The sequence below is a fragment of the Spermophilus citellus genome (genome assembly GCF_964194105.1).
Source record: "Spermophilus citellus genome assembly, chromosome: 16".
NCBI lineage: Eukaryota > Metazoa > Chordata > Mammalia > Rodentia > Sciuridae > Spermophilus > Spermophilus citellus.
This window is the reverse complement of record NC_138196.1, coordinates 78248452-78276005: the sequence shown is the minus strand read 5'-3', so window position 1 is coordinate 78276005 and position 27554 is coordinate 78248452. Positions and strand designations below refer to the sequence as shown.

The 27554-nt window shown below is 42.3% G+C and overlaps 1 long non-coding RNA gene across 1 annotated transcript; it reads right to left on the bottom strand.

Moving 5' to 3' along the window:
* Positions 1-277: 277 nt before the first annotated feature.
* LOC308635023 lies at positions 278-27554 on the bottom strand. Its single transcript, XR_014019135.1, has 3 exons — positions 27301-27554; positions 27047-27200; positions 278-1639 (listed from the first exon to the last, which is right to left on the bottom strand). It is a non-coding gene; the product is annotated as an uncharacterized lncRNA (long non-coding RNA).

Sequence of the window (27554 nt, the reverse complement as noted above, 5' to 3'; positions counted from 1 at the left end):
TTAGGCAAGACGTTCTCCAAGAGCATCTGAGCAAGAGGAGAGGCAAGAGAGAAGGACCCAATAAGGCGCTGCAAAATATCCTTGCTAGGGCCAGTTTTCCTGGTTGGGACAACCAGATCTGCTTCCCTGAACACCTGGACTTTCATCTTCGAAATGTGGCTCTGTTGAAATAAAGAATCAATTGCATCCCCTGCATTTTCTCAGTAAAGTGCCATTTAATTGTGTCTATAAAGAAAATCAATCCTGGAGGCTTTATTTTTAGCACAGAACAATTTCAATAGCTTTAAGGTTCCATGACTGTTGGAAATGCTTGTCACATTTTCGTTTTATTAGAATGAATTGCTAACACAGCACTGTATGAGAATCACTATGAACTTTGGGAGGTATAGCTGACAGTAACAGAAAACAATATTTAGGGATAGAAATTAGTATTTATCAATCAGGTATTTGCCCAGCAGCATGCCAAAAGATTTACGTACACATTATCATTAATCTCACAAAACCTTATGCAGTAAGTACTAGTTTCATGATTTTAGGTAAGACAAGTTAATGCTAAGACAGGATAAGTAACTTACCTAAGACCACACCATTATCCTGAGGCAAAGCCAGAACCAGCCCTCATTAGCACTCTTAAGCGCGCCAAGTATACACACACTTTAGCTTGACACTTAGCTAACATCAAGCTGAGAGATGAGAGAGAAAAACTGGAGACCGTCTTCAGAATGCTCACTGTGCATTGTTTTATCACCTCTCCTTCAATAAAGCCTCAATTAACTGGTGAGTGCACTCAGCAAATGGACAAATCTATGTTTCTAGTTAACTGAGGATTATGAAGAAAGCTTTTTCTTTGGGCTTCAGAGTGAGCAAGACCAAATCAAGTCTGCTCCTTGAGATGCTAGAGGCATCTCAGTTGGGTACAGAAAATATTAATGGCACGCCAGTGGGGACACTGCACTGTGTCAAGCCTTCCAAGCATCACAGTTGACTCTCTTCTACCAAAGTAATGAGGACCAGAGCCAGCTGCTTTCCAGCTGAAGAGTGCATAATTTGGAATAAAGGAAAATCATCTCAATCTTAAATAGAATGAAGGCAAAGGAGTCCTAGAGAAAAAGGTATTGGCCAACATTGAAGGACCTCACTGGCTTGGCTTAAGAAAGTGGAGAATATCATTTTCTTCAAGACCTGAAATCAGAGGGGACAATGGGGACACCCCAACTGCACACCCAGTGCATTGCTGGGGTTGGGGCTGTTTGGCCATTATCATTTTCTTATAGATCCTATAACCTAAAAAGTCAGCAATCATTTATTTAAATATCACTTGTTAACCGAATGAATTAAATTTTTGAGAATATTTAACTCTTAAATGTTCCAGTGTTGTTCATAGGCTTAGTAAAATATTCTTGAATCTTTCTGCTAAATTAATTTCCTTCAAGTCACAGGTGGTGGGATGACCTCCCAAAGATGCCCCACATCCCCTTCCAGGAACCTGTGAGCACACATGTGATGCTACAGTAGATGAGGCTTCACAGACGAGGCTCTGGACCTGAAGGTGGGACATCAGCCTGGCTTATCTGGGTGAGAGCAATTTAATCCCTCGACGAGCCCTTAAAACAGGAGTTTCTTTATCTGGGAAACAGAACTGCAGTGGAGAAGAAAAGAGATGTTAGGCAAAAGTGGAGGTTGGTTGGAGAGATTAGAAGCCTGAGAAGGGGCTTCTCCTTGCATCGCTGGCCTGCAGGAAGGCAGAGGAACCACAAGCCCAGGAACATGGATGGCCTCTTGAAGTTGACAACCGGCCAAGGTTGGTTCCACCTACAGCGGCAAGGAACTGAATTCCCCCAACAACCTGAGTCTGGTGCAGATTCTTCTCAGGACCTCTAGCCAGGGACATGGGCCTGCTGACACCTGGGTCACAGCTCATTGTGAGCAGCTTTAGAATTCTGGCCTACTTACCTGTGAGACAATAAATTTGTGTTTTAGGGGTGCTAAGTTTGTTATACTTTGTTAAGACAACAATAGAAAGTGAATACACTCAAAATGCATTTGCAATTAAATTCAGAATTTAATAATATGTCATCTTCTCACCCACAGTAGGTTATAAATTAGTCCAAAGTCAAATATAAAATATTAATTTTATGTATTGAGTTCATTTATTTATTCAGTGGTACTGAGGATTGAACCCAGGTGTTCTCCACCTCTGAGCTACATCCTCAGCCCTTTTTATTTCTTATTTTGAAACAGGGTCTCACTAAGTTGCCCAGACTGGCCTTGAACTTGCCATTCTCCTGCTTTAGCCTCCTGAATGGGTGAGATTACAGGAGTATGCCACTGTGCCCAGATGTATGGGATATATTTAGTCATCTCTCTAGGTGATTCTGAATCCTCTTGGGTCAAGAGACATGCAAGTTAAAGGCACACTCGGCCCATGCCAAGCTACATGGGACCATTTTCCTATGTAAATTTGAATGTCCTTGGTTGAAGTTGCATATTGACCAGAGATTTTGATACATTCATAGGATACAAAGTTATAAACATTTAGAATTTTTTTGCAATGACCTAGACATCCTGACTGAATTCTTTGGATCAGCTGTGAACATCTGGGGACTCCAAGTTCTACCCTGTAAGTGGGATGGACTTCAGGACTGGAGTCCTCAGAGCTCAAGATAAGCTCTTGCTAATTAACCATTTATCTCCAGATCAGCATTGCTGAAGTTCTGAAAGGCCAGGCCAATTACTTCACTACTAGATTGAATCCAATCAACCAATACTGCTTCATTCTCAGTTCTTTACAGATTCCCCCTCTTTCAGGGCCTCAGTGCCTATATTTAAGTGACATCTGATTATGCTCTATGTATCTGTCAAGGCCGATGCACTCTGGAATTGCAAAACTAAGGTAGTGTGGTTTGTAACTTTTAAAAATAATCACAGAACCCTGATGTCTCAGAAGAAAAGTCAGTGTTCCACAAGACAATTTTAACAGCAGAGGAGTTAAATGTGTCTTCTTTTCTTAACATAGCAAACATTTTGTATTTTAAAAAAATAGAAGTATGAATACAAATTCATCTAGAACATTCATATTTTCACTTCAAAAGAACCTGGGGGAGGGGGGGCGTTCTTTCTATTAACATAGCAAAATTCCATGAGGCCCTTGTAGAAATAGTGCTGCTCAGTGCTTTAACAGATGCAATAGAAGCAAAATAAAAAAGTTACAGCACAAAGATAATTTAAGATGTAGAAAATACATGAGGGAAACCGGCACAGAACAATTTGAGAATCTGTGGAAACAGGAGAAGCCATTGTAGAAACCATACCTAGGAGTGTGAAAGGAAGGCAAGAGAAGCAAGATTTCAGTTAAGGGAAGATGGGACATTTTGGAGACTTGCAAATGTTTTAAAAGATATCAAATGCCATAGACAAAGGAAAAGGATGTGCTGGACTTTTCCAGAAATACATACACTTGGCAATGATACTTTGTATTTCAGAATCCACTTTTATTTTATCAAACAGGTGTTTTGGAAAAAAATATATACCATTGTTTAGAATAGTTCTGCTCCATCTAGCTCCCATCTCCTTCTTCTTGTCAAAATGCCAATTCTTCATAAGTAGAATAGACCAGGAGTGTGTGCCGATTTGGTTAGTAAACTCATCAAGTGCACAGGTGCACATGGTGGAAAATACAACAACATCTTCAAGAATGAGGTGTGAAGAGTAAAGGGAACAAATTCCATAAATGTTGTGTGAAATCCCTCAGTTTTGCTAGGAATTTACTTTCAGGTCCTAAAGTTTGGAAGAAAGAAACTTTAGGCAAAAATATCCTCAAAACTCCATGATTTAGGAAAGAACATCCAGGGGAACCATAAGCAATCCCATCCTCCAAAAAACTGGCGATCATCCGAAGTCCAGAGTCAATTCACATGTACTCTTAAGAATGGGTTGAAGTCACTAAGTTTGAAAACAAAAGTTTAGGCACATCAGCCTTTTGTCAAATTGATCATTAGGTAAATTAATTTCAAGGAAATTCTTCTTGTTTTTAATGGATCTGTTACCACTCCTGACAGGGAGATGGGTATCTGTGAGCCTAGAAGAAGGTCATGCTCTCTGTGGACAGAAATAAAATGAGCCTCACTAGGGAGGAAGGCAGGGTGAGTGTGGGAATCCCCCAAGAAGGACTTTCCAAAAGGATGACAATGGCACTAGGTCTCTCTCAACTCAAAGTCCCAGTCGTGTGTGTGGGAAGCTGCGGTGAGGACCTCAGGGGTACAATGTGAAACACTGTGAGGTTGGAGGTCGTCTCTGCTGTGTTGACCGGAGGCCACGTGTGCTGGCGCCCAAGGAGCACCGAGTATGGCACTGCGTTCACAGGAACATACTCATCACTTTCTAGAGGGAGTCCGTGACCTTTGTCCAGAGGCTCCTGGCCTCCCACCAGTGAGGCAAGTTCAAAATCAAATAAGCACCTTTTTGTGTGGATACTGAAAACCTATGTTTAAAAAAAAATGTATAAGTAGAACATGGGGAGTAATAAAAAATGAGAAAATTTCGAGAAGCACGCAGAAGGAAATACAAATCATCAGTATTCACACCTCCCAAGATGAAGGCTGTTTTGATTTTCATTCTTCCAGCTTTTCCTGGGTGCACATTCAAGTAGTAGAGAGAGGGAGGGCCTCTCATCTCAGGGGCTGCATTAGTTTAGCTGAGTTCTTTCAAAATGCTTCCATGTCCCTTAATACCATCTTAGGGCGACTCCAGATTGTCCTGGTGAAAACTGATTATTCAGAGTCTCGTTTGAGATGTAACCTGAGCCTCAACTCTGAGAACACTTCTGTCTCCCAGTGTGGGCAGTCTTATGGCTGGAGGACAGAGACCCCTCTCCCGGTCTCTTCTCTTCTGCAGTATGGTTGCAGCAGGGCTCGGTGCCGGCTGAGTTTTGCCGACCTAGAGCCAGCACCGTGGGCTGCGTCTGTTCTACTTGCAGGGGTGAAGACCTAGCATCCCTCTGTCTTCAGCTTTGTTCTCAGGAGAACTTCTGGGCGACCAAAGTCTTACTCCGAGTTCCAGGACATGCATATGTTTATTTTTTTCTTTACAAAATCTATACATGTATACACATTACTGTATTATTTGCTGTATTTTTTTTTTTTTTTACTTAAAAGAATATTAGGTGGCCAAAGTAGTGTAGACGCATTTCTCTGTGGTCTTTGCTGGAAACTCTGAACATTATACATAAAACAAACACAGGTTCTGAACGGTGCAGAGAGGGCAGACCAGCAAGGAACCTGGAGACACGGAGATCAACAGGGCTGCGAGCTTGGTGGGCTTTCTTCTCACCTCCCACATTCTGAATTCTAACAGGCATCTGGAAATAGCCACAAGATGCAGGGGGAAGGGGCGGGGCAAGTGAAGCTTGCTTTGTATGCACAAAGGACCAGAAAAAGAGGCACTTATTTATATAATTTTTCATAATTTACTCTTCAGTTGTTTGGAATTTATTATGATGAGTTGATGTAAAACAAAAATACATATTTCAAAAAGTAGTTAACCAGTGGTCAAGGTAGGTTTACTTAGTCGCTCGCCATCCCGCTGTTGAGCCAGTACCTTTATCCCTTGTTGTGTTCTTCCGTAGGACTGGATCTGTTTCAAGGGCTTCTCTTCTGCTTCTTTAATTTATTTGTCTATTATGGTGCCAAAAACCTACTGCTTTAATCATTCCAGATTTGAAACATGTTTACATATCTGCTACTGCAACTTCTCTTTCATTATGGTTTTCTCCTGTATGTTTTCTTGGCTATTCTTGACCATTTATATTTCCAAATTAACTTTAGAATTCCTTTGAAAATTCAATTAAAACTGCATCATTGGATTTACAAAATAATTTAGACAGAGTGCTTATGTTTTCAATATTGGATCCCCTCTCTCTCTCTCTCTCTCTCTCTCTCTCTCTCTCTCTCACACACACACACACACACACACACACACACACACATTTTCTTCCTACTGGTACACAAAATTTCTTGCTCAATTTACCCTCGGTGAGTTTGTGTTTATTACAGCCCTTGTTGAGGACATTTTTCTCTCCTTATATTTTAAAGCTGGTAGATCTTATATTGGGAGAAATCTTCTGTTTGTTTTTTTTGTAGAACCTCTATCTCCAGCTCCGTGGGTCTGGTGTGTTATTGTTTTTACCCTGTAGATTTGTAGTGCTCTTGGAGAGTTCCAATATGTCTCCTGCTCAAATGGCCATCCCATCTGACAGCCACGCCGACTACAAAATGTTAGGTAAGGTTTCCAAGAAGGAGTCGGTCTGCTTCCAGTACAGGGATGTCTGATGATGTGGGAGGGGGGGGGGCTGGGTGATGGCCTTGTGCCGTGGACAGGTAGCAGCCTAGTGACCTGCATGGGAAGAGCGCTCTGGAGCTCTGCAGAGGGGCTGCTGCTGGGAGGTGTTTCTGCTGAGCCTCTTGTGAGCTGTGCGTGAGCTACAACTGCGGGCTTTGGATCCGGTCCGGAGACTTACTCGAGCCCAGAGGCTCTGATTTCTGTGCGGGTGGTCACAGCGCTGGTGCTTTCTGTGAGAATCCGCTGGCTCCTGGAGATCCGATCTGGGAACTGCCCCCACCTCATATGGCGGGAATGTTGGGCTGCGGTCTGCTCTCAGGTGTCTGGTGAGGTGGGGGAGCCGGGCGATGGCGTTGTGCTGTGGGTAGCTAGCAGCTGAGTGTTGGGAGAAATCCTTATGTGTTTACTTTGTTGCCAACTATGAAATTCTAGTCTTGGTTTTTATGGCTTCTCAGTAGATTCTTTGGGATATTCTGGGCTAACGATATTGCCATTTACAGCTGATGATAACTGCTTTCTCCTATCAGACTTTTTCCTCTTATTTATTTTTCTCTTCTTGTAATGAGCAGAATTTCCGTAACAATGGTAAATAACAGATTGTGATGCTTTTCTTGCTTAATATTTTGTGTAATTGGGGTGTTTGGGGGGCAGAATTCTAGTCAGGGCCTTGAGTTGCCTTCTCTCACTCCTCTGTCATCTCCTCAAACTACCTCATCTCCCACCTCTCCATTGGCTCCCACCTCTCCATCATCTCCCACCACTCCATCTTCCCCTCCCCTCCATCATCTCCCCCTCCTACATCATCTCCAACCCCTCCATTGTCTTCCCCTCCTTCGTCCTGTACTCTTCCATCATCTCCCACAACTACATCATCTCCCGCCACTCCAGCTTCTCCCCTCCATTATTTCTCATGCTTTCATTGTCTCCTGTTCATCACCTCCCACCTCTCCTCATGTCACGCAGTTACTTCCCCAGACTCTACTCTTCCTAACCTTGGTGGCTTGTTCCTCTTTCTGAGTTTTGAGGAGGCCTCATCTCCTGTCCCTGAGAGGACCTGCTTCACTGCAGAGAGTCAAGGATAGCCCAAGCACGGTGCACCCCCACTGGGAGGCGGCAGCAGGATGACCTGCCCTGGGGTGCTCTGGCTCAGCAGCTCCCATTTCATCCTGTGCCTGGAGGAGAGATAAAGAGCAGCCAGCACAGATGCCCAGCAGTTCTCGGCCCGCAGGAGGATGGCTTCACTTTGCCCTCTTGCAATCTGCTTTTAAAAGCAAGGTTTAAGGGGGTATAATTCACCTATGGTAAAATTCACCATGTTAGTGTAGGGTTCCATGTACCAATTCATATAGTCACGCAATCACACGATGTGAAACACTAATACGCACTTTAAAATAAGCATTTGGTGCTCTTTTCTGGTTTATGTAGTAATCATCTCAGTGCTTCCTTTTGTCTTCACATCTTTGGGTGTGAGATTTAAACACATCCATTTCTTTCCCACTCAAATTCACAGGTATACGGGATCCATGACAAAACAGTGGAAACCAGACACAGTTGTCTGTCTTTCCATTTGGGGAATCTATATGCAAGTCTATGTGCAAAAATGGGCCAGCCACTACCTGAAAACTTAAGGAATTTTTTGAATTGGAGATAGAAGCAAAATAGGATCATGTACATCAGGCCTGTGGTCACACTGCCCACAGTTAATGTTTCTGGCCTGGAGGTAAACTCTCTCCAGCCATGATGGAACATGTTAGGCTTTCTTCCTCATAGTTCCCAACCATGTCTCTGCTAAGTGGCCTTAGACCACCCAATGACCTCCCCTGCAGGCCACAAAAATGATGCAATTTTTTTTTTTTTGCATCAACGCTTTTACTATCCTCAAGTAAACACCTTTACTATCCTCTAGGCAGGGGGAGAACTTTTCTTGTTCAAACACAACCCCTTTGCTTGGTGCCCCCTCTTTAAGTTCCATTTGTAACCTAGGGCATAGCTTCTCCAAAGCCACAGGCAGCAGAATCCTGATGAACAGTCACTGGAGCTAAGGGACCATCTTCCTTTATCTAATCCAGGTCTTCAGTGCTCACCATTGCAGCCATTCTGCTCAAAGAGTAAACCCACTTTCTGTTTGGGCCCCAGTGTTACATACCTGGCACACGGGGAAGAATGACAGGGACATTCTCCCCACTCCCTCTCCAGGCTGCAGCAGCCCAGTGGTTAATATTAGAGCCTGCTGCTTCACTTCTCTTTGATCTCAGTGTCCACATCTGTTATATGCAGTGACAAAAATAGTGCCTACCATCATCAGCTTGCTGAATGGACAAAGGAGATAATATGTGAGAAAGTGAAAAGCGGTGCTGGCGGCCAGGTTGCGATGTTCCCAACAGAAGGTAAACATGCTCACCGAGCAGGATAAGCCACACTCAGAAAGTCAGGCCCACGCTTGACCAGCCAGGGATCAGGCCACTCCACAGCCACAAAATGACTCAGCATCTCCCTCTTCCACCCTTTGTCCTCACTGCTACTTGCTTATTTGTTCATTAAGCAAAAAAACCTTCATTGTCTTTTGAACTGAAAATAGGATGAAAGTGCTTATTCTTGCCTTTGACTTGTGGTTCCATAAAGCACTATGGAATATGCGGACTTACGTCAGTGACCCTGGCTCTGATGAAACCTGTCTCCAAGATAACAATTATGAAGGTGCTGCAACACCAGACTATCTTCACTTCTAGAAAAAAATCCAACCAAGACCTGCCGCTCTCTACTGCCTTAACTCCTCCTCGGGATCCGGAAGAACACACAGATCCCACCCGCTCCCTCTTGCTGACCCCGTGGCTCCCGTGGATGCATGTTCCCTTGCTGCAACAAGCTAACCAAGCCTCCCTCTTGCCCAGGGAGCAAAGGGTCGTGTTGTGCAGCACTTTTCTGGCTACTCAGGATCTGTTTTCTTTCTTACAACACATTTAATTTGGCAGACTCGTCTTGTCAGCCATCCAGCGCCTCTATCTCATTAGGCTTTCTCAATCTCCAAGTCTCCAAGTAGATCTATCTGGGGAATTTCCATAGTAAGCCAATGAGACTTCTGATTCTAAATGGTGCCTAGCCAGCAGCCCCCAGGCCGCTGATCTCAGTTCCTTGCTGAGATGCCCACAAAGCCAAGGCAGAGCCGGTTACAAACTAGGACTGACAACTCAATGCCAGAATCTTGAAAGAAGTCACACTAATTATAAGGCAAATGAGCAGAGCTGAGAATAACCTACCACGTTTTAACTCATGGCACACCCAGGATTGGCTCGCAAATTAGACAACATCTGTAAAAACAGAGCAGGAGATGGTTTGGACTTCCCTAACAAATGTTGCTCAGAGCAACCACAGAATAGCAAACAGGTGACTTGTGAACTTGCTCTTCTCTGCACACCCCCAACCCACCCCTGCTCCATATTCAGGCAGAGGTGGAAAATACCAGAAGGCATTGAGGGGAGGGAGGAGGAGGCCAGGAGACTGTGAAGGAGGTAAGAGAGACTGGGATGATGCACCCACGGGTCCAGTGAGGAGTCAGAAAGAGGCTCACAGCAGTGCATTCTGGGAGTTGGTACTCTCTTGGATTACATCAGCAGAATACAAGGAAATCCACTGAGACCCAGGCAGAAAATATTAGGACTTCTATTTCTATTCACTTTTTGTTTAAAAAACTTAAAAGACAATAAGGTAGTTAATAATAGTTCCATAATTTTTTTTTTAATTTTCACAAATATACCATGTGTTATATACTAGACTAATAATGGGGAAACAGAGGATATAGGAACTGTGTACCAACATCTAAATTTTTCACTACATCCAGAACTGTTATGAGGTAAAATCTGGTAAAATACTCAATACTTGAAAACAAAGAGGTAAAGATTGATTAATACATAATGTGCAATGACACTTGGGCCCTAGTGTGCACTATATGTCAGATGATCATTGTTACCTCCTATAAGTGAGGGGCAAGTAGAGGTCCTGCAGCACAGAGGACTGACAGGGGTCTTCAGTAGGTCCCTTACTTCCAGCCTCTGGGGATATTTATGCATGCTTCATTAAGTGGCTAGGTGGCTATGTGCATTGCAACATATGATTTTATGTGAACCAATATTCCTCAAATGACAAATGGGCTGGAAGGTTCTTGTAAAGGTAAACAGAAACAAGGAAATGGAAGAGCATGGCAGAGTTATTCCTCTGTGTGTGTGTGTGTGTGTGTGTGTGTGTGTGTGTGACATAAATACAAAGACTCAAGAAGACTGTTCAAAGTATCACACTAATGATGAATCTACTCTAATATTTTTAATGATGACCTTTATCCATCTGCTTAGTATGCCTTTGGTGTTAGTAGATTAAATTTTATCCATGATTTCCTACAACATTTTAAATGATGACCTTTTCCTATCTGCTTAGTATGCCTTTAATATTAACTAATTAAATATGAAGCTGTCATCATTAACATCTAAAAAACTTTATGTTAACCCAGCCAGTAGACAAACTTGTATGGTTTTCATAGGATGCTTAAGAGTGTGCCGTTCAAATCTGGGACATCACAAAATTTTAATGAGCTTATAAATGTTTAGCTTCCTGTTTGGAGGTCTCCAACTTAATAAAGACAAAAATTCACAGGCCATTGGGAAGAGAATATGCTGTTGTTTTCCTGCTGTAGAAGATACAGCTGAAATGTTTCTTGAAATAAAGGTGACAAACTAAAATGTGTTTATATGATAGGAGATTTGGGTATAAAATGCCTGAAGAAATATTGCCAAATAGTAGAATAAATTGCACATTTTAAGAGGTTTGTTATATTTGCCATGAATTATGAAATGCTCCAGATTCTCTTTTAATATCAATATATGGGGAGAAGTGTTCTTTGTGTGTCACTAAAGAAGGATATTCTGAAGATACCGTGTTTTCAGGATTAGATTTCTTAATAACGCTAAAGTTTTTATGGGGAGGTTTGTGCAGAGCTGTCTGTGATGGAAAGACTCCAGGGATGTAGGAAAGAGGTAACTCTGGAGGGACTGTGCAGAGATGGTGTCTTTCAGGTGACTTCAATGTGTCGAGCGCTTGCAGCTGAGTTGATGCAAGAGGTACCCAGGGCTGTAGCAGTCCTTTTGCACCCATTCCATTCGTGTAAATGTTTATGAAAATATGCCTTCCAAGATAGAATGCTTTCAAAGAGATGAGGAATGATGGTGAAAATCTTTTGCATCAGGTGGTGGTTGCTGATCACTAACGGTAAAATACATGAAAGAAAAGAATCATCGACACAAAGATGAGCCACTCTCTTGCTTTTCCAAAGTGCTTGTGCTGATCTGTTTCTTCCTAGTGTATCTATTTTGAAGGAATAAACAATCTGTCCCTTTGAGGTACTATTTGATATTTGTAAAATAGAGCAGAGAGCTATTCTTTAAAAGAATAGCGAAGTGGAGGGTACATTTTAAAAACATTTTAATTGTAGCAGAAAACACAATATAAAATGTAGCCTTTTCACTTCACAAGAGGTAAGCTGTGGAACCAATCTAGGTACCCTTCAAAAGATGAATGGATAAAGAAAATATGATATATATATATATATATATATATATATATATATATGTATATATATACACACACACACACACACACACACTAGAATATTACTCAGCCATAAAGAAGAATCACTTTATGACATTTGCCAGTAAATGGATGGATCTGGATACTACCATGCTAACTGAAAGCCAAAGGTTAAATGTTTTCACTGATATGTGGAAGCTAAACCACAATAAGGGGGGACAGAGGAAGAACAGAAGTTCAGTAGATTAGAAAAATAGAATGAAAGGAAGGGAGGGAGATAGGAATAGGAAAGACAGTAGAATTAATCTGATGTATATATATGAATACACCATTGTGAATCCCACCATCATGTATAATCATAAGATTGGATATTAGAATAAGATATATTCTGTCCTTGGATAATTATATCAAAATGAATTCTACTGTCATGTTTAACTAAAAAGAATCAATACAAAAATAAAATGTAGCATCTTAACCATTTTGAAGTGTACAGTTCAGTAGTGTTAGGTATATTCACATTTTCCCTGTACAACAGATGTTTGAATACAGGTGTTTAATGCCTATCTCAGGGTGGTAGGCTTTGCTTTTCTTCTCTTTTTGGCATCTTTCAGGGTGTTGTACTTTTATGTTTTTAATGATTTTGTGTATCATCTTATAGTACCACAAAATCAAATTATTTCTTCAAAAAGTGCTTGGCACAAGCTGGCAATCCATACAAGATCTTTCATATGCTGAAGAAAAATGGAATAGGCCAACCAAAGTTCTCCTCCAATTGCTGGGATCAAATAAAACTGAAGCAAGAAATACTCAAGACACAACTGAGTGTTTTTCCTTGAGGTCATTGTAAGTGAACAGGAATCCTTAAGTGGTTGCTTCTTCCGTGGTGATACTGGCCTGCCTGTCTGGGAGGGAACAAAGTTAGAAGAATTTCTCAGTCACGGGGTCTTTGTTCTTCCTACAAGCTTTGGTTAAGAGCAACCTGAGAAGGAACTAGAACCATCTGGAGTAAGTTTCCCCATGAAATACACAACACTCTCAGGGTCAGCCCGAAGTTCCTGCCCCGATAGAGCTGTGATTTTGCTGGCCCTAAAATGTTGGACTTTCTGGAAAAGTTTGGCTAACACAATGTACTGGCAGCTCCTCCTGTCTGGGGGAAACTCAGAGGGGAAATGGAGGAGGTACAGTTCCCTGGACAAACTCACCTGAGCAAGGACCACAGGAGGCAGTGAACAGGTATCTGGGTGCTTTAGAGTGGAGATAGGGACAAGCCCCATGAAGTCAAGAATGCTCTCAGCTCAGGAGGGGACCTTCCCTACTCCCAGAGTGGAAATCAGTTAAATTGGAGTAGGAAATGTTGCATTTCCCAATTCATCAAGTTTTAGCAACCATTTATTTCTCACTTTTCTACCTGAAAGAGTTAACTGCTGCAAGACGGAACCCCATCTCCATCTTGCTTAGACTCAACCTCCTCATATATAAAATACTTAATGATAAATAATCCTCTAAAATTGGATTAAGAAAGGAGAAGAATAAAGCACAGAGCACAGCCCCTGTCCAGCAGCAGGTACTAACCGCAGGTTCAGCGTTACTGTTCTGGTTAGTACTCATTACCATGACTTGCCCAGTCTTCTGGTTATCGCAGCCTCGCTGAGCTCTGTCCTTAGATCCACGTCTCCCTCTTGGCATGGGCCCTTCTGTCCTGGGAAGGCAGATGGGATCTGAATTCCAGCTCTGCACTCAGGAATTGGAGGTTTTTTGGTGTTAATCTCGGTGGTAGTTAAAGCTGTTTTGATGTCTAATTTTCTGTGTCCACTTAACTGGGCCATGGGGTTCCCAGATATCTCCTGTGTCTAAAACAGTGTTTCCAGAAGAGACTGGCATCTGAACTGGTGGGCTGAGGGGAGCAGAGGGCCCTCCTCCAGGAGTGGGCATCATCCAGTCTGTTGAGGGCCTGATGGATCAAAAAGGCCAGGAAGGCAGAATTCTCTCTCTGCCTGACTACTTGACCTGAACGTCCCCCTTCTCCTGCAGCTGCAGTTACCCCAGTGCCTCGCCTCTCCCCAGGACTTGGGCTTGGATTGCGGGTCTTTTGCATTCAGATTGGAATGACACCACTGGGTCCCCTGGAGCAAAAGCCATCATCAGTGTGGGAGAGTGACTAGACCCTACAGGGCAAAAGCATTTCAGTGACAACCAGGTTCCTCCAAGTCCCATCCCAGACATCACCCCTTCAGTGGGGCTTCTCTGACTCTCTCCTCAGCGCAGCCACACCCTGTTCCCATCTTGAACTCCATTACTGGTTTAGTATTGTCATGTATTTTAATGCTCTATTTACTCATCTTATTTTCTCTCATAGATGCCTTCCCACAAGGCAGAAGATATTCTATTTATCTCTGTTTTGCTGCTTATATTTCAGTGTCTGGAAGATGTTAGGTTCTGGATAAATGTTTGAAGAATGAATGCAAGAACAGGAAGAGAAGAAGGCAGGAAGAGAGGCTGGGGAAAGCCTATGAGAGATTTCTAAATAGAGAAATTTCTCAATAAATAGGAACTTTTATTTTTAGAAGAATAATGATTGGTATTGTTTTGGGAACTAATTTTTTTTTTCTGATTAAACCAGCAGTTCTCTCATCGCTTAGTTTTGCCAAATGATGCACATTGAGAGATAAGAGGGTTTGGAGACCTAAAGTCGTATCAAAAGATATGACCCTGAACTTCAAGAGCACAGGGACAGCTTCAAGGCTGCCCGGAAATGTGGTTGGTTGAGTATCTGATTAGCCTGGGCTTTCCTTTTCATTTGTGAATACCTGGAAGGCTGCAGAGAAAGGGGAACTAAAAACATCCCCAGAAAGCTTGAGAACCCACTGGAAGTGCCAGCCCTGCAGTTCTATATAGGCACTGGCTTTAAAATATTTGACATTATTTTCCCAGATGATCATAGTGGTTTGGCTAAAGAAATGGATGATGTAAAATGCAGGTGCTGGGAGCAGGGAAAGGGCGCTACTAACTTCTACAGACAGTGTGGTGTGGCAGAGAGAACCCTGAAAGTCGAGGCTTGTGCCCCATTTGGGATCTACGAGTGATTAGCTGTGGCCTTTTGTGCCCATCTCCTAAGTAAACTTAACCCTACTCTGTAATATTAAGGCTAAAATGAGAGGAGAGAGTTGCATAAAAGATTTGTAGCATCTCTTCCAGCCTGGTTTTAGAATCCCAGAGAGCAGTCTCTCCTCTCCATGGGGATGGGTCCTAAATCCCCACCCATGTCCTAAACCACAATCAGTACTGAGCCCTCTGCACAAGCACTGTGATCGAGTAACTGTGGGTCTGATAGTTGTGACTGAGGGGTGGGTAGTGCACACAGCACTGAGAACCTGGGCAAAGAGGCGATGCATCCCGGACAGGACAGGACAGGAGGAGAGAGACCTCCTCAGAGTGGTGTGCAGTTTTAAATTTAAGAATGATTTCTGGCATTTTCTGCTTATTATTTTCAGACCACAGATGACCATGGGTAACTGAAATGGTAGAAAGAGAAACCACGGATTAGGGAGTACTGCTGTATGCAAAATTTGTAGAGCTAAACCATAGAAAATGTGGGAAATAGCTGCAATTTATTTCTGAAAGCTGCTCAGTAGTCCCAGTGCACAATCCTCTTCTATTCCCTCAGGCTCTCCCTGTGTCTTTTGCCTCCTGCTCAAACTGTGGACTAAAGTTCCCATCGCAGATTCCACCCAGACTAGCCCTCATTTAATGTTTCTTTCTCATGCTCCAAATTATCTCTCATATCTCATTTTACCCCATGAAATCCCCTACTACCTCAGTTTACCTTATCTTAGTGAGGAATAGATGGTAGTTTGCAGTACAACAGGCAGGACTGGTCAGCAGTACTCTCAAGAAGAGCACAGTCTTCCGTAGAGACCATGTGAGGACTTGAATGAATACCCAGTTGGAAGGAAAACCAGTGAAAATCAAGTGCAGATATTTGTCAGCACACCGCATTTGGAAATTTGGGGAACAGAAGTTTTCTGTGTCCTTTAAAATTTTGCCCCACGTACCCATCACCTATTGCATTGCTACACATTAGGCTCAGGGAGAGACTCAAAATCAACTTCTCGGCCAAACTGCGATTCTCCCTTAGCTTCAGCAGTGAGCTCTCACAGGACTTGGGACTCACTCCCTGGGGACTGACATTTCCTTCTTTAATAACCGAAGCTCAACAAACCAACCGCCGCACATCCAAGTTTCATTCCAGCCCCTCTCCGAGGACATTTATTCTCTGTGTTTTAGATAAGCCTAAACCTGCCAAACAGTAATCTTCTTGCTAATTAGTCAACTCATTTTCAGTTTTAAATGCACTTATTCATTAACTACTCTCCTCTCCCCTACATCTCATTAGTGTGTTCAAGAAATGTGTCTTGGACTCAATTCTACCCTCTCGACATTTGGTGCATTAGCACATTCTCTCAACAAGCTTCGCAGGTGTCACAGATGAAATTCTCTCTGTGGGAAGAGAATAGACCCTCGATAATCTGGGTACATTCTTTCTACTTCTTCACATATGATTTTATGAATAGGTTTCCTGAGAGTGGATTGAGTTGGTCATCAAGGAGTCAGAAAGAGCTTTTTAATGCTTACACCTTACCACAACTATAAAATATTTACGGGACCCCCAAAGGATAGACAGATTTATTCACTCGTGCCTCCGATTCCCAAATGCCTGTGTCTTTTTTATAGCCATCACTAAGAAATTAAACAATCATGATTCAGTTCTGTGTTTCCTGTCAAGGTGCACAGCAAATGCCTTATGACTGATGTTTTAATTGGGTGGATTCCTGCCTTGAAGCCCCACACCACTCACAGGATATTTTAGCTGTTTATTTTGTTCAGATGACATTGAGCACACTTAGTCATAGGAGGAGGCTTTTCCGCTGCAGAGACCTAAGACTGTTCTCCTTGAAGTTGCTGCTGTCAAACTTCCAGTGGAGATGTTGACAGGACCTCAATGACCTTTCCTCATTATTGATTTGATGGGAATACCTGGGCTATGTCTATGGGACACAGAAATAGGTTGTGATTGATTTCTGATGAGCAGCATAGGTGTGGAAGATTATTGCTTATATTTAGGTTCATTAACTCATTCCTTCTCTGTGAATGAATTTTTATTATTAACCTTGCTCTGCAATGGAATTCTCATCCTAAACCCATATAGAATTTAATGTTTTGACTAAGCAGGTTTTGTTAGTTTCTCTATTATTGCAATGTTGCTAGGTGATAATACATTTTCATAAATTCTTTGTTTACATGAAATAACATTTCAGACACATGTAGCACTTCCAAATGTCCAGAAGTCTTGAAATGCTCTCATTCAGCATCTCGAAGAAAATCAGTCCAAAAATTTTTTGGCCTGTTAGAAGTCAACCAGCAGTGATACACCTAACACGGACTGAGGCAGGGCCTGTGCTGAGAGTACCTTACAAGTGTGATCTTGTGGAATACTATAACCTCATGGGAAAATCAATAATGGTAGAGATTATTTCAGAGATCAAGACATTGAAGCAGAGAGAGATTATTAAATGGCGTGCCCAAGAAACAAGCTATGGAGCACACATCTGGGCAGAGTTCAGATTAACAACCTGGGTGTCCAGTGATTACACCACATGAACTTCGCACAAGGCCAAATGCCCGATGAGCAAGGACAGAGTCATAACACACAACAGCTGGGCTGAAAGGACAGAGGTGTCTTTAACAAGCAGTGGGTTGTAGAGCCCACCAGTGGGGCATCCTCAGAAACAACTACATGATTTATATACATTGTATACACTTCTATACAATGTATCATAAACTATGTGAATCATATGTTAATTATATGTAATAACTGTATTATTCCAAAAAAAGAAAGAAAGAAATGAACTAGCAAACCACAAAAAGATATGGAGGGAACATAAGCATATGTTACCAAGTAAAGGAAGCCCATTCAGAAGGACAAATTCTGTATTTTCTTCCAGCAATTCAACATTATGGAACTGGCAAAACTATGGGAATAATAACAAGAGCAGTGGTTTCCAGGATTAGTGGAAAGGGAAGTATAAATGGGCAGAGTATAGAGAACTTTAAGGGCGGTGGATCTATTTTCATATAGAGTACGTGTCGTCTAACATTGACCAGCTGCCCTGGAGTGAGCCCTTACGTAAGCCCTGGACTTCGGGTGGTACCCACGTGTCCATGGAGGTTCATCCGTTGTACTCTCGGGTACAGGATGTGGCTAGTGGAGGAGGCACACAGGTGCACATGTGGTGTAGGGGGTTCATGGGAAGACTGAATCTTCTGCTTGATTTTGCTGTGAACCTAAAACTTCCCTGAGAATTAGCCTTTTAATTTTTTTAAAGGAACTTAGTACAGTGCTTAGTACTCATCAAGGACTATATAAAAGTTTGTAAAATAGAAGACATTTTAGTAGTTAATACCAAAAGAGGGGAAAAGGCATCAGGATGAGAAGAACAAGAGAAACAACAAGAGATCTAAACCTAGAGGCAGGAGAGGAACCTGAGAGCAGGAGTATGGGCAGCCATGGGCGCATATGGTGGGCTGTCTGGTCCTTCCCCCGCCCTTTCCCCAGATGTTTTGATTATGCACAACTCAGTTGCAGCTGCTGGGACACTACATTAAAGCAGAGCCTTTTCCACCTCACCTACCACCTGTGCTCATAGCTCAGCTTTCCCCAGAGTAGGGAGAGGCATCCTGAACTCTTCCTGTCACCTCAGGAGGAACGCAGGTGACCAGACTCCTCCAAGCACCACCAGACACACACAGACTAGGGCTCTGCTCTCTCCAGTGATGTAGGGCCTGGGGGCGTAATCCCAAGTCCAGAGGGGTGAAGTCCCTGCATCAGCTCCCTAGAGTTGCTGTAACAAAGTGCGGTTTCACAAACTGGCTGGCTCAGAGCTGGAGAAGTCTATTCTCTCACTTTCTGGAGGCTGGAAATCCAAACAAGTAACCAGCAGGGCCATCCTCCCTGTGAAGTTCCAGGGAAGAGTCCTTCTCCACTGCTCCCTGGATTCTTTCTAGGTTCTTTTCAGCAATCCCTGGCCTTCCTTGGCTCGCAGACTCGGGTGCCAATATTTGCCTCCATCCTTGCCTTGTGTGTCTCTGTGTGTCTGTGTCTCTGTTTTCTTTCCTTACAAGGTCAGCAGTCATATTGAATTATGACCTCATTTTAATTGGGTTACACCTGCTAAGCCAAATATAGTCACATAAGCTTTAGGGGTCAGGACTTCAACCTATTGGTGGTGTGGGGCGGGGGGGTACAGTAAGAGAGACTCAGTTCAACCTAAAAGAGTCCCATAGGGGTAACCTTGATCAGACTCTTCCCACAGTGGTTCTTGCTTCTGTAGTAGTCAGAGGAATAAGGAAAAGATAAATATAAGCCAAGTTCAAATATTGTTCTTGGGACTCACCTGCAAATAATCCTGCCTCTTTATTAGTGAGAAATTTGAATCAGTTACTGATTCTTCAGCAGGAAATTCGACCATTACATTGACGTGAGCCATGGTTTCTGTGGAGGTTAATTAACCTTTGTTAATTAGGTTTCAGCCTTACAGTTGGAGATTGTGATATAAAGTTACCTGTATCAATGTCAATCGTGCTGCCTTTAGATTTCCCTGGTTTAGAGAATCCTCTCAGCCATAAATTCTTTCCCTTGTTCTTTGTCATCATCTTTCTCCTCTTGAGGTGTAGAAGAATGCTTTGAAAAGGAGTGTGCCTTTAACTACTCCTTCATTTTAACAAAGTGGAGAATAGAGTTTTGTTCAGCAAGCACTTTCATCGAAGGCTGCACAGTAGCAATTGTGGGAAGGAAGTTCTTTGACCTGTCATTTCATAAACACAGCTTCTGGATTTCATGCCAACCATTGCTCAAACAATGTTGCAAAAGGGGATGAGTCTGCTCACTGAGATTCACATGGGTTTGCACCTGTTCCGCTTGGAGAATGCAAACTATTTTATGTTTTCACCTAAACCAAGACTTTGACCTTTATTTCAAGATATCAATGTTTCAAATTTTAAAATAAGTTGACTGCTTCACCACAACCAAAAATATATAGGCTTTTGACTTAAAAAGAGCACGAAAAACATATTACCAGAATGACAAGAGGTTATCCTTTCCATCACTAGCTGTAGGATCTGTGAAAAGAGTTGATTGATAGTCCCCACTCCAATTCGATCCTCAGCACCACATACAAACAAATATGTTGTGTCCGCCAATAACTAAAAAATAAATATTAAAAAAATTCTCTCTCTCCCCTCACTCTCTCTTTAAAAAAAAAAAAAGAATTACAATTCTATCAACGTTCCATTGAGCAATTATATAACCACTTCACCACAGCAGTGAAACAAAATGAGGGAAAATTCACAACTTAAGAAAACATACCAAAAATGTGCCTATAATCCAGATCAAAGAGATTTGTTAAATAGTGATGACAAATCTACATCCTAGAAATCAAATAGGATACAATTACAGGTAAAAAAAATTCACATTTATATACCAGAAATTTATGTAATAATATCCTAAGAATTATAATCCTTTCAGGCTGCCATTTGAGCTATTATATTTTGCTTGAAAAGTATCAATAAACTCCAAAGAGAAAAAATGCAGAATATTTTAAAAGAAATGGTGGTTCAAGGCACTAGGCAACTCAGTGAGACCCTGTCTATAAATAAAATAGAAAATAGGGCTGGGGATATGGCTCAGTGGTCGAGTGCCTCTGAGTTCAATCTCTCCACAAACAAACAAACAAAAAAGAAAAAGAAAGAAAGAAAGAAATGATGGTTCTAAATTATTTCAGTGGGTTTCTTAACAATAACAAAACACTATAATTACACTACCTACAAACAGAATAAAATGAAAGTAGTTAACTTACAAGATTCACATTTAAATCCCCTATAATGAAGAAGCATTATCTTCAGAGATATAATCCTACCATGCTTCCATCCATCTGGGAGAAAGATGAGTGAGGAAGGAGCCAGTAAGAGATGCAGTAAAGGAGAGCAGAGCGACAGACTTCATGGGTATGATAGGGTTGAGCAAGGGTTTGGGCCTTGATTTTAAATGATGAAAAGATTTATTGAAAAGTTTTGAGCACTGTGATAATGTTCCAAGTAATTTTGGGGAGTCCATTGAACATTTAAATTATCAGAAATGAAATGGCTTGGTGAAAGGGTATGAACTTTTTTGAGCTATATTGTCAAGCTGTTCACCATATTAGTGGTAAACAGCTTCACTGGAAACTTATAGCAGATTTATAAACAACAAAAGTGGGTGGGGGGGCTGAAACATAGTCTTCTAATAAAAAATAGTAAATTTGGAATTCTATACCCAGCTGGAGTTTCACTAAAGACTATAGATAAAATAGAAAATGTTTTAGAGAAGCAAGTCTTGACCCTAAACAACCATCAGTGAAATCTCCCAAAATATTCTTTAGAAAGGTGAATGAATCTTGAAATAGAGAATTACTAAATGTTGAGCAAAGAAATAATAAGTATGTGAGTCAATTAAAAGGAGCATCAACTACAGGATAATGTGGCAACAAAGAGGATGATAGTGATAATGAATAAGTTTGAGCTACACACCAAGCATTAATAACATATTTTATAACAATACTCTGAAGAATGCTGGGGATAGGTAGGTTGGAGAATTGAAACTCAAGTATTCTAAAATTCGTATGTTCTTCAGGCAGCTAATGGTATTGATTAAAATCAGAGTTTAAGAAGTTCAGTACGTGGGCTGGGGATGTGGCTCAAGCAGTATCGCGCTCGCCTGGCATGCGTGCGGCCCGGGTTTGATTCTCAGCACCACATACAAACAAAGATGTTGTGTCCGCCGAGAACTAAAAAATAAATATTAAAATTATCTCTCTCTCTTTCTCTCTCTCCCTCTCTCACTCTCTCTTTTTTAAAAAAAAAAGAAGTTAAGTATGTGAAAATATTTAAGTAACCAGAAAAAAAAATAGAATAGCTAACTTCTAAAACTTGCAAAAATAAGCAATCAAAAACCCTAAATAAACAAAGGAGAGTAACAAAAAAGAAGGAAGGAAAAGAGAAAGACATAGCTTAGAAAGTCACATTAACAGAAAACCAAATAAGTTGATAGGAATGTATTTAAAACAGAGAAAATAGCACTTAAGAATGTCAACTTTAGAAATATTGCTGTGGACAATATTTCAATTCTTCGCTTTCATCAGAGTAGATAGACCACTGTATGATCATGAGATTACTGATGTCGAACAATTCTATTCTCAGATAACATGCCCAGATCCACAAATTATCAAGTTAATCATGGACCTAGTGCATCCTCAAGGATTTTTCCAATCCTTGATCATCTTTAATTCTTTCAATGCCCTTCATAACAGGATGTTCTATTAAGAGCTATATCTCAGACCGTTTGTGGTATTGGATTTAAGAACTGAGAAGATGAATCTTGGTCCTCTCTCCACGGCTGCCTATTCTTTGACTCTCCTCTTTCTAATATTTTCTATTTTACTCAGCAAAGAGAAGTTGTGAAATTGTTTTTATTCTGGCTCAGGGTTTTCACTGGAAAAGCTCAGAGGAATTAGGTGAGGAAAGTTGGGAGTACCGAACAATTTTAAAAGGAAAAGGTCTCATCACACAGGAGAGGAGAATTGAAGTGAGACTGATCTCGTGGCACCCTCTCTCTCTTTTTGCCTCTGGTACTAAATGTCTGGGTAACCACTTTTGGTAGGACAAGCAGAGAATATATAGTTATATTTTCCTTCCAGTAGCTGAGTAATAAAAATTTTTTATTGTCATTTTTCAACTCATTTCTAAACTCCCATTCCTACAATTTTGAGACTACCAGGAGAGCAAGTTCATTTGCTACAGGGAAAGATTTTGGCAGAATGAGTAGAATTGCTTGTTGGCTTTGTGTCTTTGGAGGCCACCAATAACTAACTGTCCTTAGTCCATTATTGACTAAACCCTTTTGAAGGATGAACCTCTAAATATGGTTTATGATTAGGGTGAGCATACGTACCGGTTTGTTCAAGAGCATCTTAGTTTGGATGAAATTTTATGGTAGTGCAGTGCTATTGCCTCAATGGACTCAAATTGTTTTAAAATATTTTTTAAATGTTTTCTCCGGTTTTTTTATAGGCAAATAAACTCTCAGTTTCAACTCTGAATCCCTACCCGCCAAAGACACTGTATTGATTGATTTTAGGTCAAATTCTATCATCTAAGTAATAAAAAGTCCCCACAAATCATAATGTATAGCCATTATTAAGAATGGTCACATCAAGAAATCCATCTGTCCAGAGACACTCAACAATGTCAAGGAACACCTCTGAGAGGCACATGTGCCCAGAGGGAGTTGGAATTATTCCATGTAAGGCAAAAATGCCTTGAAAATGAATTTATTATCTTTCTTTTTATTTATTTAGCTCCAACATTAATTATTTACTCCATTTTCTCTATTTCAGTTAACAATGCCTAGTGATGCAGATTTACAACTGTAATCTGACCTGTGCTTTCCCTAGGCAGACATTAACACTGGCAGGCACACCCCAAGGGCCCTTGCTCTCCAGGCTCATTCTTCCCTCCTTCAAAGAGAGCAGAACAAAAGGAGCCCTGTTCCCCGCCCCCACCTTTGACAGCTTCCTGGGAGACTGTTGTTTTCCTCTCAGTCCTTTACAGCTTTGCAAACTCCCGCTTTGGGCACTGGGGCAGGGTTGGCATCTGCTTTGGAAATATTTCTGCAGCTAAGGACAGAAAAGACATCTGCTGTGAAAGGCAAGGCGCAGGTAAACTTGGGTTGCAGCCATCTGGGGAATAAATACAGACAGAGAATAATGGTGTTGGCCTGTGTTTTGGGTCCCAGGTGTTCCTCGGGTCTCAGGAAGAGCCACCTGTCCTGCGTGGGTGAGGGTAACAAAGCCTCTCCCCATGGCGGCACTTTCTGTGTGGGTGGCTGCAATGACTCCTGGAACCTGGCCGTGCTGGGCAGGCAGACTGCTCAGGCAGGGCTCAGGGCAGAAGCATCTGCAGGAGGGGGATGCTCTAGTCAGGCCTCTTGGCAGCGGGCCTGTTGCAAAGCGCTTATAAACACCTCCTTTCACCCAGCTCCTTTCTGTCTGCCAGTATCTCATCCAGAAGAGCCCCTAAAGCTCACCTACTCTCACTTTGCTCCTTTCAGATTTCCTCAAAGAATGGGTTGTTTCCTTGGACTTAGGGTGGGGCTTAGAAACAAAGCCACACTGCTGGTGGCACATGCCTGTAATCCCGATGGCTCAGGAGGCTGAGGCAGGAGGATTGCAAGTCCCAAACCAGCCTCAGTAACTTATCAAGGCTCTAAGCAACTTAGACCCTGTCTCAAAATAAGAAATAAAAAGGGTTGGGGATGTGGCTCAGTGATTAAGCACCCCAGGGTTCAATCCCTGGTACCAAAAATAAATAAATAAAAGAAAAAAGAAAAAAGAAAAAAAAGCAATGTTTATTCTGATCTAATACAGAGAAAATAACACTTAAGAATGTCAACCTTTAGAAATATTGCTTTAGACAATACTTTCATACTTAGCTTTCATCAGAATTTATGGACGACTGTATGATCATAAGGTCATTGATATCTACTAATTCTATCACAGATAACGCTCACAGTACCATGAGTTAGCAAGTTAACCTCGGACCCAATACATCTTCAAAGGTTTTTCTAATCCTTTATCTACTTTGATTCTTACAAAGCCTTCATAATAGGGTATTCTCGTGGTCAGGCTAGTCTGTGGAAATAATTCTACATGTAGAGCAAAGAAGAGGCAAAGGAAAGATTCTCGTCTCTTAGTGAGATGGGCGAGATACACTCACATCCATCCTCCTGGTTAAGCTTGACAACCTTTCCTGGTGGTAGGAATCCTTGGTCCCAATTCATAGGCTGAGGAGTTGAGATGCAGACAGATTGGCTCATCCCCAAACCAGTAAATGACAAAGCAATGTTTTGACCCAGCCCTGTTATGATTCCAGAATCTGTTTTCTGATATTTCTACTGGAAAATACTCAGAGCACAGTGACTAACATTTAAGAAGCTTGTTTCTGGGGCTGGGGATGTGGCTCAAGCGGTAGCACGCCCGTCTGTCATGCAGCGCGGCCCGGGTTCGATCCTCAGCACCACATACCAACAAAGATGTTGTGTCCGCCGAGAACTAAAAAATAAATATTAAAAATTCTCTCTCTCTCTCTCACTCTCTCTCCTCTCTCACTCTCTCTTTAAAAAAAAGAAGCTTGTTTCTATTATCTATATTCTTCATGTGACAGGAAGCTGAATCGGATAAGGAGAAAACCCAAGTTTATGGCTCTATTCAGCAGTTCAACAACACACTCTTGTTTCGATATTTGAGATGGCCTTTGCCTATACAATAAAACTGCATTAAGTGTATGATTTTTATGAGTTTGACATACGCATGCATCTGTGATACCACCATCTCAACGTAATAGACATAACCATGACCTTTAAAAGTCTCCTTACGTCTCTCTCATTCCTTTCCTCCTCTTCCTATTCCTCCTCCTCGTTCTTTTTTATGTAAGAACATTTTGAAGTGGCAATGCCTGATTATTAGCATTGGCTTGACATTGTACAGAAGATCACTAGAACTTCTTTACCTTCATTCCCCAAGCCTCTGGCAACCCCTATTCTATTCTCTGCTTCTAAGAGTTTGACTATTTCATATTCCACATGTAAGTGGAATACACAAAGGTCAGCCTTTGTCCTTCTCTGGCTGGCCTAGTTCCCATAGCATAGTGTCCTCCATGTTTTAATGGTTTCTTCCCCCTCCCAAAGTCCTGGGTGTGTTTCTGCCGGTGGCCACAAAGAGGTGCCCAAGAGCAGCAAGCCTGCCTTTGTAGGGTGTCTTAGTCCTGGTATTAAAAGAAAGACCACTGAGTTGCCGTTTGTTACAAATCTGGGCCTGTCCACGACCTGCAGTTCTTAGATCGCTGGATCATAGTGCAGCATCGGCAGGCAAAGGCTCAAGGATGGGGAATTTCAGGAGATCCCATATAAGAGCCACACACAGTGTCTAGGGTGGCTTAGGCACGCCATAGATGTGAGCTTTCCTTTTCCTCCTCCTTCCCCTTCCCTGCACCTCCCCAGCTCCACCACCAGTCTTTCTCACTGTTTCTCCACTTGTTGTTGACTTTCATAGCGTCAAATATTTCCTAGGAACAAAATTACAGAAATTTCAGAGCATGGAAAATACCACCAACCAACCCTAGACTCAAACAGGGCTGGCCCCTCTGAGCCCCGTGAGCACCAGTAAAGCTTCCCCTGAAGCCTGGATACCCTCCTGAAGCAGAGTCGTGGACCTCAGGACTTGATCTCAGTTCAAACACCCAGCATGACGGGAAGTTCTGCATTCCCCGAGTGACAGCTTCCTTCTCTATAAAGCAAGCTCAATACCTACTTTGCAGGAGCTGCCAAGGGTTAACTGAAAGAGGTCCTCAAAGCATCCCCCATAGTTCTTTGCATCTTCTAAGTGTCGGTGGACTCTATTTAAAACACGACTTTTGGTAGGGAGGGTGAGGGGCAAGATGTAACCTTGACCTCAGAGTAGTACTAAATTCTGGTGACCTATGTTTCCCTGAGGGAGGACAAGCATTCCCTGGCTCAGTAAGGTGGCCCCCTCAGCCAGGACAGCTGCAGGCTCAGAAAGAAAACATTCCCCAGAGCCCGGGAGGGAGATAGGAGAGCCCTCCTCTGTCGATTGTGCTAGCCTTGGGGACCATGACCAACCCAGTGCTGCTCCCCAGGGAAATTTGCTGATGAGAAAAACTCCTGGTTGGACCAATTGACCCTTAAGGGCTTAACTTAATATAAATATGCAGAACATGCGTGTGTGTATACATGTGAGGGGAAGGGAAGGGCAAAGGATTCCGGGACATCATTGCCTCTCTATTGTGTAAGTCATGAGCCACAAATACATAGCAGAATCCCTGAAGAAAACCACATTCTTCTAAGAGTGTGTGTGTGTGTGTGTGTGTGTGTGTGTGTGTGTGTGTGTGAAGGTACCACGAACAGGAAATTTCATAAAGGCTGTTGATGATCTTGGAGAGATGGTAAGTTTGGTTTATGCCCAATACCTACCAAAGCATAGAAGCTTGATAGCTTGGCTGGGGATTCCATCTTGCTTGTCCCAGGGCCTTCAGTAGAGCCAGGATTTCCTGCACACAGGGCGACAGCTAGACATGACCTGGACCTGGGAGTCGGCTTCCTCGGGTTTGCCTTGCTGTCTGCAGGCCTGTGGAGCCTGTAGAGGAAGTCCTGCTGCTTGGACAGAAGTTTTTCCCAGGGTGGCCTCACACCAGCCCTCACACAGCACCCAGGGCCAGGAACCCTACCTGGAACACTGTCCCCGCAGGTCCGGGGTCTCACTCACTCCGTGGCTCAATCAGCTCTCAAGTGAAGTGTAGCCTCTTTAGAATCTTCCCGGGCTCTCCGTTCTAGAGGGTACAACGCAGCCTGCCGATCACACTCCCATTTTCTTCTTTTTAGAATATTTGCAAATTGCTGGTCTCCCCTTCCCTAGAATGCGAGCTCCAGGAGAAGAGAAACTTGGCCTTTTCCCCTCTTTCATCCACTGGGGATGGCTGTC